This window comes from Vidua chalybeata, chromosome 11 (assembly GCF_026979565.1).
Source record: "Vidua chalybeata isolate OUT-0048 chromosome 11, bVidCha1 merged haplotype, whole genome shotgun sequence".
Taxonomy (NCBI): domain Eukaryota; kingdom Metazoa; phylum Chordata; class Aves; order Passeriformes; family Viduidae; genus Vidua; species Vidua chalybeata.
In genome coordinates this window covers 21,590,054-21,607,042 of record NC_071540.1, presented here as the reverse complement: position 1 = coordinate 21,607,042, position 16,989 = coordinate 21,590,054, and the positions used below count along the sequence as shown (strand labels likewise).

The window sequence follows — 16,989 nt, the reverse complement described above, 5'->3', positions numbered from 1 at the left end:
AGAGAAAGAGAGAAAGAGAGTTAGGAGAGAAAGACTTAGGAGAGAAAGACAGACAGAGAGAAAGAGTTAGGAGAGAAAGAGAGAAAGAGAGGAGAGAAAGAGACTTAGGAGAGAAAGAGAGTAAGAGAGTTAGGAGAGAAAGAGAGAAAGAGAGAAAGAGAGTTAGGAGAGAAAGAGACTTAGGAGAGAAAGAGAGAAACAGAGAGGAAAAGAAATAGGAAAAGAATGGAAGAGAGTAAAAAATGAGAAGGGTTACAGTGAAAAAGAAAGAGGGTGAGAGTGAAAAAGAGGACAAAAGAATAGAGAAAAAAAAGAAGAGAAGCCTGAGAGAAAAAGAAATAAAGAGTAAAAGCATCAACTAAAGAGAAAAATAAATAGTTAGAAATAGTGAAATAGAGAAACAGAAGAAAAGACATACAGGGAAATAGAGAAGCAGAGAGAGAGCGTTAGAAACAGTGAGAAACAGAAACAAAGTTAGGGACGGACAGAAATGACGTGACAAAGAAAACTAAGAGAAGAAGCAAAGGAAGAAATACAGTGGGGAAAAAAAAAAGACTAAACCACACCAAAAAAACACAGGAGCCAAAGGGGGAGGGGGAGGGAGCGGGGGTTGATTCAACTTTATTGAATGATTTTTTTTTTTATTTACACTCCAGCAAAACACATGGAAACGATGTATACCAATGGGAGCGTAGATACAATCCGTACGCTGACCGGTAGAAATCCCACTTACGTACGGAGCCGTATGTGGAAATGCGGCGGCAAATGCAAACACGGAACGATACGGGGCAATAGAAACCGAACGCATATTAACACAATATAACCTTTTTTCTATTTACATTACATTTTGTTTGATTCTTACAGGAAAGACCAAAACAAAAATAGCACATATAAACCAGTCATCCACCGTGACCGCCTCCTTCACATTGCACGCAAACTCACCCTCGCTCTCGTTTCAACCGCTCCGTTAAGCCCCGGCAATCGTTGTTCCTCGGGAACGTGGTTCCCGGGAGCCTCCGAAAAAATTCTCCTGCCTGACGAAAACCCCGGTCCCGGGACGGTCCGCCTCCGAACTTTGGCGATGAACGTCGCCTCGCGGACCGGCCGGGACCGAGGAAAAAAAAACCCAGCCGGGGGGGAAAAAAAAAAAACCCCCCGGCTGGGGATTTTTTATTCTAAATTTAAAAATGAGCTGAAAAACCTGAAAGGCAAAGGCCATACGCACAAGGTTAGAACCGGTCGACACCCACACACAAACACACACACACAGAGCCCTCCTTCAGCTCACGCACAAACCCACCCTCGCTCTCGTCTCAACCGCTCCCCTAACCCCCGGCCTTCGACACGCATGCACGACGCTCCTCGGGAACGTGGTTCCCGGGAGCCTCCTAAAAAATCCTCCTGCCTGACGAAAACCCCGGTCCCGGGACGGTCCGCCTCCGAACTTTGGCGATGAACGTCGCCTCGCGGACCGGCCGGGACCGAGGAAAAAAAAAACCCAGCCGGGGGGAAAAAAAAAAAAACCCCCCGGCTGGGGATTTTTTATTCTAAATTTAAAAATGAGCTGAAAAACCTGAAAGGCAAAGGCCATACGCACAAGGTTAGAACCGGTCGACACCCACACACAAACACACACACACAGAGCCCTCCTTCAGCTCACGCACAAACCCACCCTCGCTCTCGTCTCAACCGCTCCCCTAACCCCCGGCCTTCGACACGCATGCACGACGCTCCTCGGGAACGTGGTTCCCGGGAGCCTCCGAAAAAATCCTCCTGCCTGACGAAAACCCCGGTCCCGGGACGGTCCGCCTCCGAACTTTGGCGATGAACGTCGCCTCGCGGACCGGCCGGGACCGAGGAAAAAAAAACCCAGCCGGGGGGGAAAAAAAAAAAACCCCCCGGCTGGGGATTTTTTATTCTAAATTTAAAAATCAGCTGAAAAACCTGAAAGGCAAAGGCCATACGCACAAGGTTAGAACCGGTCAACACACACACACACACCTGCAGACACAAGCTCTCACAGACAGACACGGACAATCACGCTCTGTGACGCGCTCTCCCGCTTACACGCTGACCGCGACCCTTACTTGAAACGCTACCTTGACGCTTCGATGCATCTTCTGACCGCGTCTCTTCGATGTCCGGCGGTAGATTCCGGGATAACGTGTAGGGACCCGGGGACCTGCGAGACGACAGAGACGACGAGTGACTATCTGACGGCTAGGAGCTATTCCCGCTCCGGGTCCATAAATTTTGTACCCAAAACCCCCATAGAAGACAGATGAACTGTAAAGTTTTATAACTGCTCTACCTAACCGTGACTACGCGCCTGGGCAGGGCAGCTCCGATCGTAAGTGGCACGACAGAGGCGTGTACAACATAAGCCAAGGTAGGTACATACAATATATGCACAATATAAGCCAAGGTAGGTACATACAGTATAAGTACATACAATATAAACCAACATAGGTACATACGACATAAGTACATACAATATAAGCACATACAGTATAAGCCAACATAGGTAGGTACAACCTAAGCACATACAATATAAGCCGACGTAGATACAATATAAGTGAGGACTTGACGTAACGCTCCGGAAGATTAATTGTTGAGCCCTCTACCCTTTGAGAAGGCGCAAGCTACGGAACTACTGCGGTCAGGTGATGAGGGTCTAATATGCTCCCTCTAGAAGTCCGAGACAATGGCACGGGAAGAGAAGGCGCTACCGAAGGTGAGAAGGAAGATGGATGAGAACGTCTCCTGTACTTCTTCCCGTCTCAAAAAGTAAAAATGTAACGATGCCGGAATAAGCGATATCCAGGAAGGTACACGAGTAAAATATGGCCGATACGGCAGAGAACAATGCCGATAAAGCCTCGAGATGTAACAAAGGCCTATGACGCAGAAATCAATGGACACGGACGACATAACACGGACACGGACGACATAACACGGACACGGACGACATAACACGGACACGAGTGGAAACTGCCTGGCAGTTCCACCTTATGGACCCAAGATTGCTAGTCCAAGATGAGTCATAGGCCGATGATGCCAAAGGAAAGAAAGCCCTAGGGCAATAGCATGTGATGATGAAATTTAACTCCTTTCAAGATGTTAGTGCCAAAGGACTTAAGAGGAAGCCTAAGAAGCTCAGTAGGCCTGGACAAGAAAGCGATGACTACGGCGTGACCGTGGCTATAGCTCCGGACGTGAAGGCGAGCTCCTCGGGTGAAAAGATCCCCGACGACGTCGAGAGTCGAAGAAGGCCGCCGACGCAAACCTCGCGAGGACGCGAAGACGGATCGGAACTGCCCTGCCCGGCGAAGACTCTGGTGAGGCTGAGGAGAAACCCTCTCCCTCTGCTTCCGAGGGGCCCGTCCCACTATGGGCCTCTCCTCTAAGCTAACATCTAATTGTCTCCTGTGATAGTAAAGGTTTTTCCCCTTCTCCCACCTACTGGCCCCGACACTTAGCTTTTGCAAGACGACCGGACAAAATCCATCGTCAGCCGGACGCGGATGGCGACATGTTCTCTACATCCGCTTCGGTGCTGCCGTTTCCAAACTTCAGCTATGCGCCTCCTCACGGTACCTAAGACAAAACAGAAAATGCAACTTGCGCCCTGCAAAAGAGGAATCCCCGGAACTCTGACGCACCGCTGCCCCGGCTCACCTGAAATCTTGATGTGACTCAACAGGCTGCCAGGAGGATACCTACAAAAGGAAAAGGTACAGGCTTAGCGTGCTGCCGCATAACGGTCACCGATGAGTCACCCAGCCTAAATGCCGACTCACCCGCTTGACTCTGTTCCTTCACACGCCTAGGGCAGCAATGACACCTGCAAAGAAACAAAGCAAAAAAAAACACACTGAGATACTGAGAAAAGACCACCACCCTGACCTGACAAGTACGCCCACCTACACCTTAAGCTTGCACCCACCTGGCCTCAGACATCTGGGATCAGAGACATCTCGCAAGAGGACTGCCTAAAATAAAAAAAAAAAAAAAAAGGGATGCTTAGAATTTCACCAGAAACTGAGACCTGTGTGAGAAGAAGTGCTTCTGTCCACTGCTCACCTGGCACACTTGGCCTTGACTGCAGCTATCTGCCTGGACTTCCTAATAATAGACAAAGAACAGTGCTGTAACATAGTCACCATTTATGCTTCCCCTGCAAATACAAACAGCAACTGACCTTCTCAGGGAAAACCCCCTGACCCAGGAGGGGCGCTCTGCCACAGATCTTAAATGTCTGCATCTGAAAGAAAGTTAGGAGAAAATTCAAACAACTGTAGGATAACTTAACAGGTCCAAGCATCCTGTGTGAATCTAGGAATACCATCTAGAATACAACTACATCCCCCATTCCAAATTGCAGGTCTCCAGGACTTGTGCAATTACACCAGGCTATGCAGCAGGACAGAGCAGCTCCAGGACAAATATGTGCAGACACCCGTGACACAGGACAGGACACGACAAACGAGGGGATGCCACAAGGAGAAAAATCTCTTGGTGAGAAAAATGCCCGCGAGGACAGAGAGATTGCGGAACGAGATGACCTAGGGGAGACGGACGGCTCGGAGCCGATGAGGCTCAAAGAACCCTGCAGGAAGAAGATGCTAAGAAAACGATGTCTTCCGAGAACTGCACGAGCGGATGCCTGAAAAGCCTACGGTAAGAATGAGCTACCTAGCTTGGCGTTCTCACAAGTCCTAAGCCGCTATAATGGATCGTTGGGGTGTGCGGCTGTCGCTACCGCTCAGAACGAGACCTTAAAAGACATCTGACCGGATGCTTCTAAAGACAGATACGACTGCGATGCCTGTCGGGACTCCCGAGTCAAAAGGCCTGTGGCGTTGGGGCCGGGCCGAGGAACGCAAAGATCACAGATGCCAAGATGACCCTCAGACAGCTAAGGTAAAAAAAGACAAGTGACGTGACAGACCCAAACAACACAGAATGCACAAGAGACAAGTGACACGACACACACCGGAACTGCTCTGCCCTGCGCACCTCAGCGCTGAGATCAAAAGAGACGCTTTCCCTTCAGGTGGCCTAATGAGACACTTCTTAGACATCCCCATCTCCAAAGCAGACTCAAAAATCCCTTCCGGGCAGTCCCAAGCCAGCACCCCGCTTCCCTCCCCTCAGCGGGTCGTAGCCCTCGACTTATCTTGCACACTTCTGGGCGTGCAAATCCCTGTCGAGTGCAAAAGAAGGCCACTTCCCCGTCTGGGAAGTTCCAGCTGTCACCAGGCTCTTATCTCTTCGTCTGCCAAGACAAAGAAAAGGAAACATCAGTGCACAATCTTAACAGCACATGGGCCAAAACCTGACAATTCTGCTACTCACCTTCTCCTAAGAGAGCCCTGGCGTTCGGGCCGCACGCTTCGGCCGTGCTCCGAGGCCGACGCTGCCGTCACGAGGTACGCCTAGGTTAAGTGGAGACAAGGTGACTGGGCACGGCTGAAACTGGAGTGGACCCCCTCTCCTCCTCCCTACCTCCCCGACTCACCGCAGCTCCTCGGCCGTTCCCGTGAGCTACCCAGACGGGACCTTGAAATACAAGATGTGTGGGCTTCATCACGGGGTCCCGTCATACTTCCGGAGGGCTCACGAGTGCAGGAAACCCGGTCCGTCCGCCACCTGATGACAGGGGCTTAGCGTACGCCGAGTGGATGGCCTAAAGCACGCAAATGAGAACGGATGGTTAGAGGTGCACCAGAAACTGAGACCTGTGCGAGAACAACTGCTTCTGTCCACTGCTCACCTGGCACACTTGGCCTTGACTGCAGCTATCTGCCTGGACTTCCTAATAATAAAGACAAAGAACAGTGCTGTAACATAGTCACCATTTATGCTTCCCCTGCAAACACAAACAGTGACTGACCTTCTCAGGGAAAACCCCTTGAACCGGGATTGGGGGCTCTGCTACAGATTTAATCTGTCTGCATCTGAAAGAAAGGTAGGAGTAATGTCAAACGGCTGCAGGATAACTTAACAGCACCAAACATGTCAATCTACGAATACAATCTAGAGCCCAACTACACCCCGCATCAGAAATTTCAACTCCTGGGACTTTTCCTGTTACAGGCTATGCATCAGGGCAGAGCAGCTCCGGGACAAATACGTGCAGACACCCGTGACACAGGACAGAACGTGACAAACGAGGGGACGTGACAGGGAGAGAGAGCTCTCGGTGAGAAGAATGCCGGCGAGCGCCGGGAGAATGCGGGACGAGATGACCTAGGTGAGACGGACGGCTCGGAGCCGATGAGGCTCAGAGAACCCTGCAGGAACAAGATGCTAACAGAATGATTTCTTAAGAGAACTGCAGAGAGGAATGTTTTACGGTCCGAAGGCTCTAGCTAGCTTTGCATTCTAATCGGTCCTAACCGGCTATAAGGGATCATTGCGGTGTGTGGCTGTTGACACAGCTCAGAGCAAGACCTTAAAAGACATCTGACTGGATGCTTCTAAAGAGAGATGCAATTCAGATGCCTGTCTGACCTCCAGAATCAAGAGTCCTATTGCACTGGTGCCCGTCCAAGGAATGCGGAGATCACAGATGCCAAAAATGAGGCCAGGGTTTCCGATAGGGCCCTCAAAGGGCTAAGGTAAAAAAGCCATGTGACACGAAATACCCAAACACACAGAATGCACAATAGACAAGTGACACAACACACACCGGAACTGCTCTGCCCTGAGCACTGTGATCAAAAAAAACCCTTTCCCTTTAGGTGGCCTAAGTGGATACTTCTTGCACATCCCTGCCACCAAAGCTGATTCAAAAAACGCTCCCAGCGCCTCGCTTTCATCCCCTCTCAAGGTCGTAGCCCTCGACTTATCTCTCGGACATCCGGGGATGAGAATCCACGTCGCGTGCGAACGGAGGCCGCCTCGCCTGCTGGGAATTTTCTTACGATCACCGGGCTGTAGTCCCTTGCTCAACTACAATCGAGAACACCAAACATCACTGCGTGATCTTAGCTGTACAACGGACAAAACCCAGCAATTCTGCTACTCACCGTTCTCCTCAGAATGCCCGGCTCCTTGGGCCGCACGCTTTGGCCGTGCTCGGAGGCTGACGCCGTCATCGCAGGGTATGCCTGGGTTGAGAAGAGACAAAGTGACTCGGCATTGCTGAAACCTAAGTGGACCCTGGCTCCCCCTCCCTACCTCGGCAACTCACCGCAACTCCTCGGCCCTTGCCAAAGGCTACCTGGATGGGACCTTGAAATACAAAATTTCAAGGCTTCATCACGGCCCTGAAATACTTCCAGAGGACTCACAAGCACAGGAAACCCGGTCCATCGGCTGGTTGGTGACGGGGGCTTGGCATACTCCGAGTGGATTGCCTAAAGCACACAAACAAGAATGGAGGCTTTAGAGTTGCACCAGAAATTGAGACCTGAGTGAGAACACCTGTTTCTGCAACCGGTCACTGCTCACCTTGACTGCAGAGATCCAGATTTAATGCCTAAAAATAAAGACAGAAAACAGTACTGTAACACACAGTCACCATTTATACTTCCACTGCAGAGACAAACGGTGACTGACCTGCTCAGGGGAACCCCCTCTCCAGGGACTGGGGGGCTCTGCCACAGATTTAATCCACCTGAATCTGAAAGAGAGTTAGGACAAAAGTCAAATGGTTGCAAGATAACTTAACAGCTGCAAACACCTTATGCCAATCTAGGAATACCATCTAGAGTCCAACTACACCCTGCACTGCAAATTTCAAGTCCCCAGAACTTATCCTATTACACCAGGCTATGCAGCAGGGCAGAACAGCTCTGGGACAAATATGTGCAGACACCCGTGACACAGGACGGGACAAACGAGGGGACGCTAAACACAAACAACACGTTATGACACAAACAACACGTTATGATACGAACGGCGTGACACAAGGATGATAACTTCCTGGCAAGAAGAATAATGGCGAGGAGTGAGAGGATGCCAAAAGAGATGACCGATGCTCTGGCAGTGGTGGATGGAGGAGGCTCTAAGGAGCAGAAGAGCTCCTGGAGAAGACTGGAACAGAGTGACCCGTTAAAAGAACTGTTGGTCACAATGATCAGGATGGCTGTGAGACAATGCTACGTTTAGAATGCTTTCCATATCCATACAATCTGGTAAGCCCCAGGATGTTACAGCTCGTGGCTGGAAAGGATGGATGGTGATACGGCCGGGAAGGAGGCCTCAAAAGACGTCCGACTCGATGCTTCGGAGATGTGACCGAGAGAGACGGCCGAGCCCGCCGGTAAAAGAACGAACGATATCGGCATCGTGCCGAGAAGTGTGAGCGTTCGAGAACCCAGAGATGCTGGCCGATGCTTGTGTTAAGGCCCTTGAGGGGAAAAGGCAGGGATATCTGATCCAAGGGACCCCAAAGACACACCAGATAACACGGTACATGGGACAACACAACACGGACCGGAACTGTTCTGCACTGCACACCCTACAGCTGCAATCAAAAGTAGAGCCTCTCCCTTTAGCTGTCCTAAGAGGCCCCTTAGAAGATATCCCTTTATCCTCTGCTAGTTTTCAAATCTATCCCAGGAATTTCCAATCCACTACTCCCATCTCCAGGCTGTGGCCCCGACTTATCTTTTGGGTGATCGGTGATGTGAATCCAGGTTGGACCTGAAATGAGTCTACCTCGGAGGGCCGTGTGATCGCCTGTTAGCCTCTTAGTCGGTTACAATAAAGAACAGCAAAATCAATGCATGAGTTTAGTGTTACGTGGGCCAAATCCCAGCAAGTCAGCTACTTATCCTCTTCTGAGCGTGCCTGGGTCCCCAAGTCTCCAGCTTCATCCTGAGTCCGAGGCTATGGCTGTTATTATGAGTGGCACCTGGATTAGAGAGAGGCAAAGTTACATGGCATTTCTGTGAGTGCAGTGGATGAGCTTGTGTGCTGTACGACGCACGAATGCCTCTGCTATGCTTGTGAAAAGCCTTGGGGGGGTCCTCAAATAGACACCATTTCTCACCCTGCTGCCTTCAAAACCCCCCACAATAACTCCTAACCGGGCACCCTGCTCACTCTCCCTCTCCTAGTCACAATCCTCAACTCATCTGAAGCCTCAATCTCAAACATCATCTTCAACACAGAGCAGATCCCTCTTGTGATATGATGAATCTGCTGAAAAAAATCTGAAGCGTCTCACTTGACACAGCCTAAAATTTCAGGAAGTTGTGCTCCTTGTAAAAAAAAAAAAAATAAATAGAAAGAACAAACCCAGAAATTACAAAAGCACCTAATCACCCCTGAACACACAACCAAAAATCATGAATATAAATACTCCCTGTGCTCATTTCTGTATTCTTCGCTGTATGTTCAAAGCCCCTATTGCTTCAGAGGCCAAAAAGCACCTGCTGAAAACAAGCTGAGATAAGCTGAAAGAGCCTCTTCACTGAAATGAGAGGAGACCTCTTACCTCAGTGCATCCCAAAGAGGGAATGAAGCCCCTTCGCAGAGGCTGGGGTTAATATACCCCTGATTGGGCCCGCCTCTCGTTCCCACAATGCCCGGGAAAAGGGAGGGGGGCAAATCCCACCGGGTATAAAAGCCCTCCCAGGAACTGCAGCTGTTTGGCTCCTCTGACTTGAATTCAAGGTGAGTAAAGGGCTTGATCCTCAGGGAAATGACAATGCTTTTTGTTGTTTTTTTGTTGTTGTTGTGGGGTTTTTTTTTTGGGTTTTTTTTTTTTTTTTGGTTTTTTTTTTTTTTTTTTTTTTTTTTTTTTTTCCCTTCTATAGCTGCTTTGAGCAAAAGGGCAGAAAACCGGTAAGAAATAAAACTTTATGTTTAGGTAGCACAGCTAAGTAAGTTGGGTAACTTGTTATTAGCTCACCTAATTATTCTTTAGTAACTGCTATGTAGTATTCCACATGTGACTAAGTAGGGTGGAGAACAATACTGATTATATAAATGGCCCAAGTCTCCTTAGGACCTCTAATTAGGGCTATCTCTATTATATATAAAAATAAGAAAAATAATAGACTCCTGGGCAGCATTAGGGTTAAGTACAGGCCTGGCTTGCCCTTGTCTGAGGTATTCAGTCCCAGGGCACAGATACAAGTGCCCTGAAATGTAGTTTAAAACCATTAAATTGCTGAAAAAGACAGAGCTTCCGTCAGGTGAAGCCCTCAAAACAAGGAAATTAGGCGGTTACCTCTTTAGTTACCAGTCTACTGAAACTGATACAATGGCAAATAAATGGCTTCTCTCCTTTAATTTAGTCCCATAAAATATTGGGAAAAGAGGGGTGTTCCTCGCTTTAAATCTCTTCGGCGATGAAACAAAGTAGGTACAGCTGGCTTCCCCCTCAATTTGAGCCTTAGGACAACAAAAAGGGGCAGTGACCCTTAATTCAAACCCGCAAGTAAGCTCTGCCAAGGTTTTCCCCTTCTATTTAAAGTGGAAAATAATGAAAAATGGGAATTGCCTGTTAATTAACACCCCTAACAGCATAAAAGAAGCAGGAATCCTTTCAGCTGAGACCGTTAAAACTGCAAGAGAATGGGATTCCCTCACAATGTGAACACAAAAAATAATGGAAAAGGAAGCTTTTTCCATCAATTTAAACCCCTTATCTCCGAATAACCCCTCGGTTTTCTGGAGGTGCTGCAGAAGGACAGAGGACTCTAGGGAGGGATTGACACGATAAAAGCGGACAGCTGAAAGCTCTCCCCTGGAACCCCGCACGCTGCCCTGCCGGCTCAGGTGCTGCCCCTCGGTAAGAGGGCTTTTCCCTCGGCGTTTTCTCGAATGGATGCTCCGTGAACAGACGCGTCCGGCTGCCCCCCGGGCCCTGATGGATGGTTCCTAGAAGGACAGTGGGATAGCCTCGTTAACGCCTCTGGAGTAACAACTCCCTGTGCGGGTGTGCCCGGGTGTGGCGGGTTTGGTGTTGGTTAATTACTAAAACACTCGCTTCTTGCTGGCAGATAGGAGAAAAGTAAAGTAGATTTAAAACTTTAAAAGGGTATAAAGAAAATTTTAGTAAAAGTAACTAGAAGATAAAAAAAAAGATAGTAAGAATTAAAACAAACCTTTTAGAACACTTCTCTTCCCCCACAACTTTTTCTTTCCCACTGATAATATAAAGAAACTAAAGGTAAGATTTGTAGACCGTTTATTACTTTTAAAATAGTTTTTTTCCACTTAGCGAGAGAAAGCTGTGTTGTTAGGGTGATGGAGATTTCTTTACGAGAGGGAAAAAACCGTTTTCTTGTGGTGCTTAATTCCGTTATGAATAACGGTTGTCTGGGGAATTCTGCTATTGTGAATTTTTTTTTCATTTTTACGAGCCTTCCTACACCTTGTTGATGGGCTTTGTTGACTTATGGGGGATTGTTTTAAAGATGAGCTGTTTAAAGGCAAAAGTTTTTATTATTCATCTCTAAAATTACTTTTATCTCTGGTAACAGAAATCTTTTTCTTTTTGGAGAAGCACAGCACTAATTTTCCTTCTTTTTCTGTTTAAACTTCTTATGGGATTACAGTTATTTTAACATTTGTTTCTTTTAGCACGGAGGCTTTTCCTTGATATCAATTTGAACACTTTCATCTCTTTATAGTTTCGTGCGTTATAAGGAAAAAGAGTCCTTTTTTTAATAACTCGTAAGAGGATTTTAGCTCTAAAAACAAGGCATCTCCTCCTCCCTCCCATTCGGGACTTAACTTCTTCTTTACTGACTTCGATGCCTTTATGTTGTTCTTTTACGTGCTTGCATTTTGGTTTTTTCTCTTACTCGAGAGACGACTGAAGTATTGAAAGGGTTACCATTATGCCCGAGACCCACCAGACCCGCCGGTAACTCGCGGCGAGGATCTGCGACTGGGCTGTGTTGGGACTGGCTTCGCGGCAGGCTTTGGTTTTGGGCGCGAGCCGCAAGGGTCTCTGATCTCAGCCACGCTGAGGGGGACGGGCCCTGACGGTAAGCGCTTCACAGCCGCGGCCAGCGCCGCTCTGGCCAGGACTCCGCAGCCTCCCCCGCCTTCCCGCCCGGCAGCTGCTGGGGCCCGGCCAGACCGGAGCCGATGGGGGAGCCGGTGGACGGCCCGGGGAGGGGAGAAGGGGCCCGGCCCGCAGCGGGACCGCCCGGACCGGCCTGGCTGACATGGGGGGCCGGGGCCCGCCACCTCCTCACCGACCGCAAGGAAAGAGAGAGTTCCCGGGTTTTTTCGTCTTTAACGTGTCTGTTTCACTGAGGCGTGTCCAGCTTCGCAGTGGTTCAACAAGCTTATAGCATCCCATGAACTCTCCCACCTCAGTCAATTCCCAAGTCCTCCCCCCTGGCAACGGCAGTAACTACTCACCATAGAGTTAGTCCTCCTGAGGAGAAAAACAGTCTCCCCTTTGGGCTTCGGCCGCAACTTCCCGTGTGTAACTTCCCCTGGTTTCTCCTTTTCCTGTCCTCTCGCTGGATTGGTATCCCTGGTGGCCACCCCCCTTTCCCTGGAGACCAAACCCCTCTGCCCATCCCTTAGCTCTGCCCCCTTCCCCTTAAGCTGTCTCCTCCACGTGGTCAGTCTCTTTTTTTACCTCGCTGGGTTCGCTTCAGCCGTGTGTGATATCCTCCGCCAGAATAAAACCATGTAAAAAGAGCCTTTCTTGCCTTTATCGCTGAGCCACCTGCAGTGAGTGTTGGCTGAGGGTCTGACCGCGTCGCCTGAAGGTTATCTCAATTTGCTTTTCCACGGGAGAGGCTCGTGGGGGACGGATTTTAGGCAGCGGCGACCGCTACTCCGACACCGGCACCTTTACTGTCAGTTACGCAAAAAGCTTTGTATCGCTTCCCTGAATTTCCTCCCGTTCTAAACCGTGACACCGGGTAACCCTCTAAAAGCAGCCGGTCACACGGGGAACTGCTACGCCGTGGAGTGGGGGATGACGTGAAGAAAGGTCCCATGGGCAGTTCCCTCCCCTACAAAACCCTTCGTCTACCCTGTGAACAATGAATTTTACTTTCCGAGGAAATTAAGCGTATATCCTCTCTCTGTGCCCGTGGCCAAAACTGGGATTCTGCCTCCAAAACTGCAGACGGTGAACGATTCCTGAGAGACCGCAGCTGCCGACGCTGAGAACTCTCGATGCCCTCGGAGTGTCGCACGCCTCCTGCGAACGGACGATGCGCAGGGAGGGTGAGTTTGGTTTCACGGGGAAAAGGGGCAGAAGATGTGTCCGGGGGCCTGTGGCCCCGAGTGGCCTTCTGCCTCCTCCAAGTCCGAACACGACGGGATTTTTCCCGGAGCGAAGCTGCCTGCGCCAAGGACTCGGGCAGCCCTTGAAGTCTCAAATACCTCCTCTAAACTGATATCAACACACGGGAGTGGCAAGTTTTGTTTCACAGGGCATTCACACTGTGGCCCCGAGTGGGCTGCTGCCTCCTAAAATTCCAAAAGGCGCGGGATGTCTCCCAGACCCAACTTGGTACTGCCTCCAGCTCAGGCTACCCTGGCAGTGCCAAGTACCTCCTACAAATTGACTTCAGGAACCCAGGGTGGTGAGTTTTGTTTCACAAGGAAACGCACTGGCGTTCGGGGGCCAGTGACCCCGAGTGGCCAGGCGCCTCCTGAAATTGCGAACGGCGCGAGGTGTCTCCCCTACCCGACCTGCCGCCGCCTCCGACTCGGGCTGCCCTGGCAGTGCCGAGCGCCTCCTGCAAACTGGCATCAGGAACCCAGGGTGGTGAGTTTTCGTTCCCACGGAAAATGGACGGCGTTCGGGTCCGGGGCCCTGCGGCCCTGAGCGGGCTGCTGCCTCCTAAAGCTCTAAACGGCACAGGATGTCTCCAAAAGGCAACCGGCCTCCACCTGCTACTCGGGCTACCCTGGCAGTGCCGAGCGCCTCTTGCAAACTGACGCCAGGAACGCGGGGTGGTGAGTTTTGTTGCACGGAGGAGAGGGCCGGCTTTTGTGACTAGGGGCCCGTGGCCTTGAGTGGGTGGACGCCTGTGGAAATTCCGAATGGTGCGGGATGTCTCCCGAACCCAACCTGCTGCCACCTCCGATTTGAACCGCTCTGGCAGTTCAAAGTGCCTCCTACAAACTGACATCAGGAACCCAGGGTGATGACTTTTGTGTCACGGGGAAAAGGGCCGGCATTCGTGTCCAGGGGCCCGTGGCCCTAAGTGGGCCGGTACCTCCTGAAATTCTGAATGGCAAGGAATTTTGTCGGTTTCAGTTTGAAACTGGGCTGCAATGGTTCTGAAATACTTCGTGTGAACTGTGTTGTTAAGCTGTACATTAAGGTTGAGCCTGAGTTGAAGGGGTTAAGCAACCCTTTTCTAAACGTTTTAACTTGAGCCGGTGTTTGTGGGCTAGCAGAGCTGTAATAGAGAGAGCATATTCTAAGTTGATTCCCTAGATTTCAGGTACAGGGGAGTTGTGTGGCTTTTTCCCCCGCATTGTGGTAATTTGATTCTCGAGACCGTATAGTTGTGTCTGTAGAGATTTTAAGATTTTGTTTGCAACAAGTGCAGCATTTTATGTGGAAAAACTAGTGTGGGAATTTATATACGTTTAAAACAAATTAAAAGAATTGCAGGAATTGCCCCCCCCCCCCCATTTGTGTTTGTAGGCGTATCAGAGCTTTTGCTGTAACAGGCACGGCCTTTTCGTTTGTTTTAATCGTGGCGAAATGGATCAAAGGAGTCCCTTTACCTCACTACTTTGGACTTGATCTTGGGGAATGTGTGCAAAACAATATTATTTGTTATTCCACGAGGCAGCAAATTGAGTGTGCCCTGTATCAATAGAAACAAAACTTTAGTTGAGCAGATTTTGAACCAGAGATTTTTAAGTTACTGTGTTCAAAGTCATACTTAGTACATGAAGATTGGATTATGCAGGAAAAACTAGGAAAGGACTGTAAAATTTTGTGAAATAACATTTAGGTACAGTGCATAACAATAAGTAGCTCGGGTGTCCTATAAATAAAATCAGAAATCAGAAGAGACGGAATTTGGTAGAGGTTGCTCATTCAGAAAGCTACCCTTGTGAACCCTGGGTTTGTTTTTGCTGCGTTCGGTGTAAAACGTTGTGGTATACGCAGACGTTTCGGTAGAGAAGGGCGAGACTGGCGCTTTATCATGTTAAAGAAACAAAGGCTACTCGGAGAGCTATAAGGATTTTAGTAGCCGCTGGTCGTGAGGAGCAAGGAAATAACAGCAAGTTCTTGGAGAAAAATGGCAATGAAGAAAATAGAATTTATAGTAGATGTGGGGGAAACCTACTCGGTATTAAGTAAAGCCTTAATGTCTATAACAGATAATTATGTTATGGTAAGGGGAGCAACTGGCCAATCTGAAAAAGCGTATTTTTGTGAATTTGGAAAACAAGTGGGCATTTATAGGTTTGTGTAGCAGTTAAAAGCAAAAGATGGGGAGATTATTTTGGAGGTAAAGGAAAACGATGGATCAGGTATCTTCTGAGGTGTGGGCTTCTAACATACCAGGAAGAGCAAAGAATGCACCCTCGGTGCAAGTTAATCTTAAAGAAAGGAAACAACCAGTTAGAGTTAAACAATATCCCTTAAAAAAGAAAGAAAGAAGGGATTAGTCCGTAATTGAGAATTTTTTACACGTAGGGCTATTAAAAGAGTGTCGGTCTGAGTGCAATACTCCTATTTTACATGTTAAAAAGCCTGATGGATCTTACCGAATAGTACAAGATTTAAGAGCTGTTAATAAGATAACCGAGGATTTATACCCGGTGGTTGCCAACCCCTGCGCTTTGTTGGCCTGTTTAACAGCCGAATTAACCTAATTTACCATTTCTGATTGGAAGGGTGCCTTCTTTTGCCTCCCTCCTCGTGAAGCCAGCCAGAAAATTTTTGCCTTTGAATGGAAAAATCCCAAAAGTGGGCGTAAGACTCGGCTCACGTGGAGGGTATTAATAACGGCCCCGGGATATTCGGAGAGCAACCTGCAAGAGATCTAGAGTCCTGGGCAGCTTCATCAGAGGAAGGACAGCTGCTGCAGCTAGTAGATGGCCTCCGGATAACTACCGGAACCCAAGAGGCGTACGTGGAGTGGACGGTAAGCCTCCTGAACTTTCTGGGTTTACAAAAATATAGAGTACTTCAGAAAAAGGCTCAGGTAGTAAAACAAACAGTCGTCTCCTTGAGTTATGAGGGCAGTGCTAGACAAAGACTCTAATGCAAAATGACAAGGAAGCGATATGCCAAACCCCAAAACCCCAGACGATAAAGGACTGTAAGCGTGTGATAAGTTAGAGAAGACTCTTTGTTCATCAAGACAGAAAGGAGAAGCCTTGCGTAGATAACAGAAAATCAAAGGAGAAGCCTTGTGTAAGATAACAGAGAGCCAAAGGAGAAGCCTTGTGTAGATAACAGGAAACTGCCAGACAGAAACTAGCTAATATGTTGCTTACTTAAGCTAGTTGTGTAATTAGAACTTAGGTGCATATAACATATAACCTTATATGGAAAAGACCATTACAGGGCCGTGGACTTTCACCAAGGAAGAAGAGAAGAGCCTTCGTCAAACGACCACCGGAGAGTAGAGGACGACCCCCTGGCAACAGAGGGTGCAAGCGCAGAGTACACCCAGAGATACTGCGGCCCCGGGAAAAAAAAAAGTATAAAAAGACTGTGGGAAGAGGGAAAACGGTGTGTGAGCCGTAGGCGGAGCGGGGACTCCCCGGCTGCACCCGGTGCCGTTTGCTTGCCATCGCTCGCTGTAATCAATACATTTCTGATTGACTCTTGAAAGGCTGAACAAATTATTCGCCTCTATTTATAACAATCTGGTGCCGTGACTCGGATAAGGGCTATCCGTTGGAAGCTCCTCACGGGGAGGCGCCCTCGCTGCCTTGGCAGCGAGCCCCGTTCAGGAGACCTCCTCCTGGGACCCTTACCGACGAACCCAAATTCGGTGGCAAGCAAAGAATAGCCGGCAACCCCTTAATCTTTGTGCACAGAGTCCCGGGCGAAGACACAGGACT

At 49.0% G+C, this 16,989-nt stretch overlaps 2 long non-coding RNA genes across 2 annotated transcripts; both read right to left on the bottom strand.

Moving 5' to 3' along the window:
* Positions 1-601: 601 nt before the first annotated feature.
* On the bottom strand, positions 602-5,203 carry LOC128793845 (uncharacterized). The gene is made up of 6 exons (XR_008432906.1): positions 4,202-5,203; positions 4,084-4,125; positions 3,947-3,992; positions 3,801-3,844; positions 3,679-3,719; positions 602-3,597 (listed from the first exon to the last, which is right to left on the bottom strand). It is a non-coding gene; the product is annotated as an uncharacterized LOC128793845 (long non-coding RNA).
* Positions 5,204-5,232: 29 nt separating this feature from the next.
* Positions 5,233-5,820, bottom strand: LOC128793781 (uncharacterized). The gene is made up of 3 exons (XR_008432882.1): positions 5,777-5,820; positions 5,359-5,689; positions 5,233-5,278 (listed from the first exon to the last, which is right to left on the bottom strand). It is a non-coding gene; the product is annotated as an uncharacterized LOC128793781 (long non-coding RNA).
* Between the last annotated feature and the right edge of the window lie 11,169 nt (positions 5,821-16,989).